Source organism: Eptatretus burgeri, chromosome 13 (assembly GCF_056783735.1).
Source record: "Eptatretus burgeri isolate ZD-2024b chromosome 13, Ebu_testis_v1, whole genome shotgun sequence".
In the NCBI taxonomy this organism is placed as follows: Eukaryota; Metazoa; Chordata; class Myxini; order Myxiniformes; family Myxinidae; genus Eptatretus; species Eptatretus burgeri.
The window spans coordinates 44,965,827-44,976,088 of NC_140973.1; positions in this window are offsets into that span (position 1 = coordinate 44,965,827).

Genomic DNA, 10,262 nt, shown 5'->3' on the forward strand with positions numbered 1-10,262 from the left:
TCGAAACCAGGGCTTTTAAGATCATTGGCATCTCCCGCAATGAAGCTGAGTCTTTGGGCCTCTCACTCAATCACCGCAGGTTGGTCGGTGGTCTTTCTGTCTTCTACCGACTCCTCTCCTTCCTTGCTTCTTCTGCTCTCTCTGTGATTTGTCCCAACCACATTTCCACAGGTCGCTCAAGGTCCGCCAACAACCCCCTTCTGGTAAAACTACCAAAATCACGAATCACTGCTCATCTTCACTCTTTCATTCCTCTTTTTCCCGCCTTTGGAATAAACTTCCTCACTCTATTCTTTCCCATTCTTCCCTCCAGGCTTTCAAAACAGCTGTTCACCACCACCTCTTATCTTCCCCCATCCAAATCCTCGATCTTTTCTACCCCCGATAATCCACCCAAGCCCACTTCCTTCAATTCTCCTGCTTTCCTTCCTGAAAGTCCCTTTAATGTCCATCTTCCCCTCGCCATGTTCCCCGTCCCATCCCCATCCTTCCCCATCCTTCCACAGTTCACCTGTGTCTGTTCCCCAATGTTTTGTCCCTTCCACTCCCGCCCCTCTTGTCTCATGCCTCCTTGCTGTGAGTTGTGTGTTAGCTCTCATACGAGCCTCGACCAAGGTATACAAAAAAAAAAAAAAAAAAAAATGAGAGGGTGTCGGGCAGCCCGGAATCATGGCGAAACCCAATCCACATCCCTGTGTCGTAAGAGGCGACCAGGGTTGCGTCAGGAAGGGCATCCGGCGTAAAACCTGTGCCAAATCACTATGCGGATCATAACGGATGATCTGCTGTGGCGACCCCTAACGGGAGCAGCCGAAAGAAGAAGAAGAAGAAGTGTGAGGTTTTCACATCAACTCGTTCCAAAAACAGGTATTTAATGTGAGGTTTTACACCTCAACTAGTTACAAATAAGGTATTTAATGTGAAGTTTTCACCTCAACTAGTTACAAATAAGGTATTTAGTGTGAGGTTTTCACCTCAACAAGTTACAAAAACAGGTATTTAATGTGAGGTTTTACACCTCAAGTAGTTACAAATAAAGTAGTTAATGTGAGGTTTTCACCTCAACTAGTTACAAATAATTAATTTAATATGAGGTTTTATACCTCAACGAGTTACAAGTAAGTTATTTAGTGTGACGTTTTCGTTCTTTCGATAAGGATTTCTGAAGACCACGCTGCTCTTCCCAGCCAGGGGAACTGGCTAGAAATGTGCCTCAAACATGACCCGCCCACCTTGTCCGTTCAGATTACCACATCTGACAGGACAGCCCTTTAAGTGGTCGATCCAAGCATAAAATTAACTATACTCAGCCACTAACAGTTAGCAGTTGGCAGGACTGTCGAGAGTCAGAATGGGCCCCAGGGCAATACTAAGTGTAGAGCCCCCTTCATCCAGTTTATGATACTAGTGCGGGCCCGTAGGTGCGTGGCTGTAGGTGCGTGCCCATACGTGCAGCTTCGTTTCTTCGCTCTCGTAAACGATGACTGGATTGGGGCATTGTTTCAATTAGATCGAACCAACCGTATCATAAATGGCCGTAACTTGGGAAACACCTGGGAAACACTCAGGTCCCCAGCGTCAATTGTGACGTCATATCAAACAAAGAAGAGGAAGAATTGTGACGCCCACTCTCTTTCGCCCCCCCTCTCTCACCCCCCTCTTGCCCCCCCTCTCTTGCCCCCCTCTCTCCCCCTTTTCTCGCCCCACTCTCTCCCCCCTAGTCTCACCCCTCCTCGCTCCCCCTCCTCTCTCGCCCTCTCTCTCGCCCCCACTCTCTCCCCCTCTCTTGAATTGTGACACCCCTCCTCTCTCGCCCCTCCCTTCCCCCTCCTCTCTCCCCTCCTCTCTCTCACCCCTCTCTCTGTAAATGTATTCACAAATGTCTACCAAGCACAACAATTAATTCAAACCTTGGGAAAACAGCTTTCAAACCCTTGGGAAACAGCTGTTTCCCTTGTGAAAATTCAAACCTTGGGATTAATTAATAATTTGAACAATTAATTCAAACCTTGGGAAAAAACAGCTTTCAAACCTTGGGAAACACTTTGGAAACAGCTGAAACGGATGAAGAACGATGTCAAACCTTGAAAAGGCACATACTCAGGTCCCTCGCGTCAATTGTGACGTCACATCAAACAAAGAAGAAGAATTGTGACGTCAATCGTGCAAAAAAAAAAAACATTAATTGTAACGTCAATAGTGATGTCATAGCACCATGTCCTTTCATTGGTTGGCAAATAAATGGCCGTAACTTGGGAATCGCTTGTCCGATTAATATCAAACCTTGAAAAGGCACATCCTCGGGTCCCCAGCAATATTCCTGGCAAGTTTCAATCAGATCGGACCAGTGGTTGCCGAGAAACGGCGGTCGCAGTCAAACACACATACATACAGACAGACAGACACACACACAGAGCCCCCATATTTATTTTCTGTGCCCCATATTTATGTTCAACCAAAATGTCTGCAAGCCTACGAGTTGGCCATCTTTGATCAAATCACAAAATATAGTGAGGTGCATGTGTATGCCATTATGTACTGTGCTTCTGCCAAGCTTAAACAAAATCGGATCATGCATGTCTGAGAAATGGTTGGGGACACATTTATACCAGAGAGTTGGTGTCAAAGCCACCCAATGCTCGCCTGTTTATACATTTATCGTTTTTAAAAGACTAGTCTAATAAAAATTTTTATAAAGCATTGCAGTGAAGTCTGATCCAAATAATTTTAAAGCAATATATGTATTTGTATATTGTAATCAGTAAAAAATAGTGTGGTAGATAAAAACATTAGAAAGGAAATAACTTGCACCAAAAACTTTAACATATTCACGCTCACGCTGACGCTCACGCTGGGGGTATCGCTATAGCTCTCTGTTCTTTGAACAGGCGAGCTAATAACAAAATGGCCACCAGTCGGCCATCTTGGATATGATCTCGACAAAAATGACGTGTTTATGTAAGCCATCTTTCATTTTCTGTGCCCCCAGTTTGAACAACATTGGTAAATGCATGTCTGAGAAATAGTTATGATGTGTACAACATTGGGTTTTTTACAACTAAAATGGCCATAAGATGGCCATTTTGGATCTCACGTCGAAATAAAATGATGTGCTTATGTAAACCATTGTTCTTTATCTGTCTGCCAAGTTTGAACAACATCGATATAATTGCATGTCCGAGAAATATTTAGTGTGAGATTTCTCGCCTTCTCAGTTGAAGTGGCTTTCTGACTATCAATCATGCCATACGAAAACATAGTGCAGGTGGAGAGGTCAGATTAGACCTGTGATTGCCTGTGCTGGGCCCTTGTAGGTTGAGGTCATCGGTTCCTTGTGTTCTCTCAACTGGTGTACATAACAGGTTGGATGTGAGTTGCAATCAGCCTGGCCATGTGCTATGAATTGTCCAGGTAAATTGATTGTAATGCCAAACATAAGTTCAATGGCACAGCAACCTTGATCTGACTTAACAGCAGTCCAGATACCAAGAATGATGATAGAGAGAGCTTCAGTCCAGCTGTGATTGCCATGGGCCTTAAGTGAAACTTTCAGCTGGTGGTGAAAGTGATCCACTACCCCATTAGACGAAACATGGTATGATGTAGTTTGAATCCTCTTACTTCCCAGAAGGTCCATGAGTGTGTGGAAGAGTGATGACTTGAAATGATGACCTCTGTCAGTGGCAACAGTTGATGGTACTCCGGGCATGGCCACCCACCATGAAATGAAGGCATGGGCTACAGACTTGCGAGAGATGGCTGGGATTGGTATTGTCTCTAGCCAGAGAGTGAAACGGTCAATGCATGTGAGAATATATACATTACTGCATGAAGGAGGGAATGGACCAACGATGTCAACATGTACATGATCAAATCTGGTGTTGCAAAGGTGCCCAGCCGGTGGTCTAGTGTGACAATGTACTTTGCAAAGTTTACATTGCAAACAAGTCTCAGCCCATGTTCTAACATCTTAGTAGATACCTGGCCAGACATAAATGCTGTGTCGCTCTGATGCCAGGGTGAGATAAATTGTGTAAGGCATTGAAGACTGCATGGCGAAACTGAACAGAGATGTCGGGGTGAGGTTTGCCTGTAGAATTGTCACAGATGATGGTGCCATTACTCACGGAGAGTGGTACCTTGCCAAGCTGCAGTGAAGTGTCTGACAGCTGCTATGTTTCCATGTCTCCTTCCTGTGCATGAGCAATGGCCTTCAAAGTCAATAGTAGAAGATGCATCAAGAGCATTGACCCTCTGTATTGATAGGACGTTAGCTGCTGGGTTATTTTTGCCACTTGTGTGCCTCAAGTTTTTCATTACTGGGATATGTAGTCCAGGTGCGTGAAGCGCAAAGTGGGGTTAAGCAATTGGTTCAGGCTGTCTGTCTGTCTCCAGACGTTAGTCCATGATCGAGGAACTACTTAATTTCAATTAAATTTTATATTTCGAACAATATAGAAGATGAATCGGAAATGAACCTGCAGATTAGCAGTGGGCTACTTTGACTCTGATTTTTGCAAATTGTATGGAATCTTGTCCCAGTGTGTATGTGCATAGAGGAGGAGGAGGAGGAGAATGGGACCATACTCTGTGCAGAGCGTTGGTGCTGCTTAAGCAGTCTCCTTGGCTATTGAACACAATCCTGGACGGGTCGCCACTCCGACACAGTGTACCAGCATGCTGGCACTCATTTTGCCCACCTGGGAAGGATGACAGGGAGAGTTAACCCCACCTGGTATTAATTCAACAGCTGAGCAGGATTTTTTGAACTCAGGACCCAAGGATCCAAAGCCCACCATGCTAACCATTAAGCCAACACCATGTATATGTGCATGGAGTGAAGTAATTTATTTAGTCTGTCTGGCAGTTAAACAAAATTGAAAATCATTCCAAACAGGAAACTTACTGTTTTTAAGGATGTCATAAAGGACATAAACAACAGGCTCGGATAACTACGGTAACTTGTTCGATGGGGTGATGTAATAAACACTGGGGAATGTAGTGGTAAAACAAGGAATTAATTTATTTATACACCTATAAACCTCTATAAACCTTTATTTAAATTTAATTATATACTTGAGCACTATAAAACACAAATCACCATCTTAGTATAGTACTTTGAAGAACCTCCAATTTTTCAGTACTTGGATATGTTCTATGGGGGTGGTGTATGTAATAGGAATCGTCAAGTGAAGCCCTTGGAAAGTGGGCATGGAATGTGAGAGGGTGCATTAACAGGGTGAAGAAGTGGCCGCTGATGTGGCTATGTACGATGCTGATTGACGCTGTGTTCCATGGTGATCAATAAAGCCTCCATCTCCTAAACTGTTACTCAATGTTGTCTTATTACAGTGTATAAGGGTGACGTACTGTATAATCAAAATAAAGACCAATTACTGCTCCATTGTCCCAAGAAGAAAGCCAGACATAACAACACACACACACACACACACACACACACACACACACACACACACACACACACACACACACACACACACACACACACACACACACACACACACACACACACACACACACACACACACACACACACACACACACTATATTATGTACTAGTAAATACTTACAAAAGTTATTTTTTTGAAGTTATAACCTTAACTTATGAGCAATTGAATGATTTCCCAACTGGCCGGATCATCAGCTGTGAACCGTTTTTCATCGAGGTTTCGATCCTTTCAGCCCAGAACCTCTTCAAGCAACAGATCCACAACCCAGGTCGCCGGTCCACACCAGTAGATTACTCAACATCAATTAAATGGACCCACAACCTCAAAGTTGTGTTCAGACAGTCAACACAGCAATGCAATATCCTCATTCAAACTTATTTAATTATTCGTTTTATTCAAAGTATTACTTACATTTGAATAACTTTAATCATACACCATAAATCATACACCATATATAAAGTGATAAACACTTTACCTTGTAGACATGTTCATTATACAGCACCTCTATCTTACCAGAGACTCAAACTGTCATTAACAACCGATTTTAACATGCTGCACTGCATATCCAAGCAACCATTAACAAATTATTTTAATGTTTATTTGTAATGTATTTTATAAATAATATTCATTTATTATATTTTTATCTAAATACCTCCATTATTTAACACTACCTATAAATATACATGATATATATTTAATCAATAATATTAAAGAATTTACATCACTAAAATAATTAATTTATTTTGACGATGTCAAATGCAATGCAATAGGAACTTGTTTACAAGAAAACCAACCAAACTTAAATAAAAGGTGTTGATGGAGTCTAAAGACATTCTCACGAGACCTGATCAAATAATCAGCCAAATAGCCTCTGTTTAACATGATGGGAAAAAGATTCTTCTCAGCATGTTCCACAAAATCATCCTTGACTGAACAAATTCTTGCAAATCTAAGCTGAGATGTAATCCATTTTAATTGGTACATTGCCATATGGAAAGGTGTGCAAGATTACTGGGAAACTGAAATCAACTTTATGATATACACTTGTAGTAAAACCATTCTGTCTTACTCTAACCAACACATCCAGATATGTAGCAGCTGTAACATCATTACCACTCCTGTTTGCAATCAAGCTATCTGGATAAATCTTGTGAAGCTGCCTATCAAAAAAAAATTAAAGTTAACTTCATACATATCATCTATATATTACAACATGCATGAGATGATATTTTTGCTAATCCTAATTTTTTTTCTCCTTCATCAGTTTCTACATAAATGAAAATTCACAGAAAATAAGAAAAATGTCTGCTGGTCAGGGGCTGCAATTCCCACCCATGGGAATACTCTGAACCTGTTGTAACATTATCCCACAAAAAGACACAAAAGTATAAAATAAAATTAACAGCATCCTTAAACTTCTGCTTATCAAAACAATGAAAACTTGAGTATTTCTTTTTAGAAAAGAATGCTCGATCAAACCTGACACATAAAAACTTATTGAAAGAGTTAAAAACCTTGTCAATCACTTTGAGGAGTGAATCCCTCACTCGTACTAAATAAAAATTTGTATCTAAAGTTGAAAAATCAAAAACTTCAACTGACTTGATATTGAGGCATCTAATTCTATCTAAGAACTCTAAAGAAGAATTAATGTTCCAGAAATTGTTAATACCAGAATTCTTCTCAATTGCTAAACAATATATCCTGAACTGTTCTCTAACAACTTCTAAGCCCGAGTTAACGATAACAGATAACTGTTTGGTGGAACACTGCCTGGAATCCGCTATAAATCTGTTCTTGTATGGGTTCTTATGAAGCTAAGGGATCCAGAAAAGTCGAGGAATTACAAAGATTTACCTCTTTACATTTAATCCTGAAATTATTCACTTAAACATCCTGATGCTGAGATAATATATTGGAGTGACTTATGACAAGGAACATATGTGCTATTTCCTATACGAGTGAAAGTAACCATATCAATGCCTAACTCTCTTAATAAAACCTCGACATAAAACTTTTTCCAAACCACTACAAAATTATTAGCAGTCTTATCTGTTAGATTTCCTGATTTTTTAAACCATTTTAAAAACAACTATTTTATTAAAATTTAAGAAACATTAATATATACTTAACACTGCGTGGGTTAAGGTGTTCTATGAATGCTCTCTTTTTTATGTTCTCCATTGATTTGCTCACTAAACTCATCTGTATGGTAAACATACACATTTGCAATAACATAAAGTACGAAGAACATGAATTTTCTAAATTATGAGGCCTTAACTTGGAATAGAAAGAAAGGGATTGATTGCAGTAAAAGTAATCATGGGCATGACCTTTCTGTACAACAGCAAGCAGATAAGCCGATTGGCAATTAGTTTTCTCAAGGGACAGCGTGTTAAAGTATTGATTTTAAATGATGGATAGAGAGAACCGTTGCCTTGAGTTGTAGAACTAAGCGTTTCTTTTAGACTGGTCTTGCAGTATAATCAGCAAGTTGGTTCAAAGAATGCTTGACCAGAGGAACCGTACTTGTTTAAAATCACTGTAACCAAATTAAGGAAATTATGATTAAAGAGCGCCATCACACAACACAAAACTTGAGGGGTGATGTATCACACAGGAGTGTTCTGGACGTTCTGTTAACCTGTTTGTTATTTCCATTTGGAGAAATTGTCTCAAGATGCTATAACACCGGTTTGAATCCAATATACTGTGCTGTGTTAGTTTGTCTATTTTATCTGATGTCACGTGACCCAGATTGAGTCAGCCCAGGGGCATTAAAAGGCTAAACTACACCTCCTAAAGAAGGAACTTTGAAGCTATGCCCTGAGAATGGACACTGGAGTGACTTGAATAAACCGAGCGATTTCGGGGCGAGACTGATACAAAAGAAAAATGTCTTTTTTATGACAATTACACAAGCATCCTGACATTAAAACACAGAGTTAAAACAATAATATAACCTTATCTATCAACTTTCTCCTCTTCTTAACCTTGTAAGCACAGCACTTAACTTTACAGGATCAGCAGCACGATCACAGAATTCTTTGTGGGCACAGTGTGTGTGCAGGAAGGTAAACAGAATTGGAGTTCAACCAACTGCACAGTACAGGTATCGAGGGAAAGGAAGAACAGGGTTATTGTTGGCAGTGTTATTTGTCTATCTGAAGGTGGTGGCAACTGTCATGTTTGAAGGATGGCAGAACTGAAGTGTCCAATGGAGGTGGGAAGAAAATGATCTCGAGTGGACAGGAAATCAGGATCTTGGCACACCGTCATGACACAGGGTGATCAGGTCCAGCTTTAAGTTCATTTCAGCGACCTTAACCGGGTATCACAGGAAGTTAGAAGCGCAAGTGTGGCTCGAGAGATGGAGTTTCCGATATGATGGGGTGTCTTCAGGAATGCATGTTTGAGCAAGCACGGGCAGAAGCCCCATCTCAGGTCCTAGAATCAGCAGTGGCACAACACTGCCGAAGTACTGGCAGCGAGGACTTGTATGCAATTTTTTTGGTGATGCTGCTGCAGTGTCTCACAAGAGGCAGAATAGAGAATTCCACAATTACAGATAGCATCAGACTTTCTGCAACAACAGACCCAGACAGGTGAACCCCACCTGGTCCTTCCTCCATCATACTCACACACCTCCAAATTTTTTTTCTCTCTCTCTCTCTCTCTCTCTCTCTCTCTCTCTCTCTCTCTCTCTCTCTCTCTCTCTCTCTCTCTCTCTCTCTCTCTCTCTCTCTCTCTCTCTCTCTCTCTCTCTCTCTCTCTCTCTCTCTCTCTCTCTCTCTCTCTCTCTCTCTCTCTCTCTCTCTCTCTCTCTCTCTCTCTCTCTCTCTCTCTCTCTCTCTCTCTCTCTCTCTCTCTCTCTCTCTCTCTCTCTCTCTCTCTCTCTCTCTCTCTCTCTCTCTCTCTCTCTCTCTCTCTCTCTCTCTCTCTCTCTTTTTCTTTTCCCCCCTCTCTCTGTCCCTTTCCCTCTTTCTTTCTCTCTGATCGGATGACCTTTGGGACACAACTCATGTTGTGAACCCACTTTTCAGGGGTTATAGGGTTGAAAGATCGAAACTTCGATGATGGGTAGATCCTGCTGCAGCTCATGATCCAGGTTGCTATTGAATCGTGAGGCAGTCATTACATTGAAGGAATTCTTCAGATCTCTGGAATCATTGGTGTATTTCGTTGAGGCACCTTACAGGAAACTGCCTTTTCTATTCGTGCCAAATCTACGAACTCTTTCTCCATCCCTTCACTTTTTTTTCTCTCTCCATCAATTTCCAATGTCAAAATGCAGGCAGGCATCAGTGCGAGAAAAACAGTCGCTTTAATAACACTCGCTAATTGTCCTGTTTAAGGCTCATTACTATGTAAAAGAGATTATATGGTGGTGCTGGGATGAGAATCGACCTACAATGGAGAGAACAAGTGGTGGTCGCATCTGCACTCTGTTCACAGCAGGTTTCATTAATTTAAGTCAACAAAGCATTCCATCAAACGAATTTGTAACGCGTGGCTGGTCAGCTCGTTTGAAATAACACTCCTGATGCAGATTTGACCCTTTTCCTGCAAATCACGTGATGTGGCAGGACGCAGGTAGCGCACTGTAACAGGACTATTTAAACTTCATAAACCGCCATCAACACATGCAAAGGCTTGATATCAAATTAGAAATTATCATTTGGCAGGGTTCACCTCGTGTAGCCACCTGGGTGGTTATATAGGCGAGAAGCCAGAGGAACGTGCAGCCGGTAACTTCAAACTTGCAAAAAGAGTAGGAATCGAATCCTTTTG